The sequence below is a fragment of the Vicia villosa genome, unplaced genomic scaffold (genome assembly GCF_029867415.1).
Source record: "Vicia villosa cultivar HV-30 ecotype Madison, WI unplaced genomic scaffold, Vvil1.0 ctg.005528F_1_1, whole genome shotgun sequence".
Lineage (NCBI taxonomy): Eukaryota > Viridiplantae > Streptophyta > Magnoliopsida > Fabales > Fabaceae > Vicia > Vicia villosa.
This window is the reverse complement of record NW_026706637.1, coordinates 86,267-89,278: the sequence shown is the minus strand read 5'-3', so window position 1 is coordinate 89,278 and position 3,012 is coordinate 86,267.

The window sequence follows — 3,012 nt, the reverse complement described above, 5'->3', positions numbered from 1 at the left end:
AATCAAATGTTAAAAATAGGAATCAATATTTTCATATTGATGCACTAAAGTTTAATAATATAAAAAAATTAATAAATTTAATAGTGTATTTATTATTAATTCAATAATAAATATATTATTAAACAAAAATAAGTTTATTTTAAAATTTAAGGGTTTGTTCTTGTGACAAAACCGTAGGTTTAAATATCATTACGTGAATTCTATTATACGAGGAAATATGAATTGCAATTCGGTTATCCTAAATTAGTATTATTGATCTTCACTCTTCTAATTATGTAAGTCTTTGAGCAATTCATTCAATCAAATAATTTCACGTGATACTAGTGTCATGGTTCTATTATTTTTGCCTCATTATTGGAATTTGCGGTTACATTTGTGTTTTACTCTTTAGAGATATCAAGTTTCTTCTAACAAATGCATAATATTCAGATGTGAATCATTAATCAATAGGTGAACCCCAATTACCAAATAATAATAATAATAATAATAATAATAATAATAATAATAATAATAATAATAATAATAATAATAATAATAATAATAATAGGTGAACCCCTGATTAGCAGTACTGTTCAATCAATTCGAAGGCATTTTCTAATTTTAAAAATGATCTAAATTTAAAAAAATATCATAATTTTAATAATTGAAAAACATGTATTAAAAATATAATTAATAATAATTATTTTGACTTTTTGATCAATCTCTTTTTCTTTTTTTTTTTTTATATATTGAGTTTTTGTCAAGTCATTTTTTAACTTAAATTTTTATTATAACATTATTTATTTCTATTAATACTTATAAAAATATTGGATCCTTTAAAATTTTGGGTCTCCTAAAATTTAGAATTTTATGTTGTAGAGTTTGTTTCTTGCATGGGGCCGGCTCAACATCATAAAAAGTATAATAATTTGAATAATAAATCAAATAATAAATAATAAAAAATAAAGGTTAGTGTAAATACTAAGAAACTAAATAAAGGTTAAGATATGGCTCAGGCTAGGTCTCTCACCGTGAGAGACTTCATTATTTATTTATTTTTTTGTCCAAATTGTACAAGAGCCATACATCACACACATAATCTATTTCAATTTAATATGCCATATATATATACACTGCTTTTTCATTAAAACAATGATATATATTTGCTACAGTGATAATATTAATGTGAATGACCTATACTGCATTTTCATTAACAAAATATGTAATATTAAGGACATTTTAACGTGAAATTGAAAAACAATTTTTAAATGCTACATTAAAAATAATTGAAATTTAAAAATTTACGTTTATTTTGAATAACATTAATGTCACATATTTTTTTAATTTAAAAAATAATATTTTGAAATTTAAAAAATAACATTTATTTAATTTTAAAATAATAGCTATTTATTTTTACTTTTTCTTAAATATGCAGATTTTTTTTACTATAAAAAAAATTAAATTTTTACGTTATTTATTAATTAAATTAAAAATGTAACTTTTTTATAATTTAAAAAATAATGTTTTAAAAAAAATATTAGGGATGCATTGATGATGGTCAATTATGTGTGAACAGTGTCAGACAGTCGACAGATGATGTCCGACTATGTGTGAACTACATCAGAAATAGAAATACACTGATGATGGTCAACTATGTGCGAACCATGTCAGACAGTCGACTGATGATTTCCGACTATGTGTGAACCATGTTAGAGATTCATTGATGATGGTTTAACTATGTGTGAACCATGTCAGGCAGTCAACTGATTATGTCCAATTATATTGTGAACCATGTCAGAAAGTCAACTGATAATGTCCAATTATGTATGAACAATGTCGGGGATGCTTAATGATGGTCGACTATGTGTGAACCATGTCAGACAGTCAACTGATGATGTCCGACTATGGGTGAACCATGTCAGGGATGCACTGGTGATGGTCAACTATGTGTGGACCAAGTCAGGGATGCACTGATGATTATCAACTATGTGTGAACCATGACAAACAGTCAATTGATTTTGTCCAACTATGTGTGAACCATGTCGGACAGTCAACTGATGAGGTCAAACTATGGGTGACAATATCAGATAGTCAACTGATGATGTTCTACTATGTGTGAACAATGTCAGGGATGCACTGGTGATGGTCAACTATGTGTGGACCAAGTCAGGGATGCATTGATGATTGTCAACTATGTGTGAACCATGACAAACAGTCAATTGATTTTGTCCAACTATGTGTGAACCATGTCGGACAGTCAACTGATGATGTCAAACTATGGGTGACAATATCAGATAGTCAACTTATGATGTTCTACTATGTGTGAACAATGTCAGGGATGCTTTAATGATGGTCGATTATGTGTGAACCATGTTAAATTGTCAACTGATGATGTCCGATTATGTGTGAACCATGTTAAGAATGCACTGATGATGGTCAACTATGTGTGAACCATGTCAGGAATGCACTGATGATGGTCAACTATGTGTGAACCATGTCAGACAGTTAACTGATGATGCTCGACTATGAGTGAGCCATGTCAGGGATGCACTGATGATGGTCAACTATGTGTGAATCATGTCAGGGATGCACTGATGATGGTAAACTATGTGTGAGCCATTTCAAATTGTCAATTGATAATGTCTGACTATGTGTGAACCATGTGAGTGATGCATTGATGATGGTCAACTATGTGTGAACTATGGAAGATAGTCAACTGATGATGTCCGACTATGTGTGAACCATGTCAGGGATGCATTGTAGATGGTCAACTATGTGCGAACCATGTTAGATAATCCACTGACGATCGTCAACTATGTTGAACCATGTCAAGGATGCATTGATGATGGTCGACTATATGTGAACAATGTCAAGGATACATTGAAGATGGTCAACTATGTGTGAACCATGGAAGATAGACAACAGATAATTGTCAACTATGTGTGAACCATGTTAGGGATGCATTCAAGATGGTCGACTATGTGTTAACCTTAGAAGATAGTCAACTAATGATGGTCAAATATGTGTGAGACA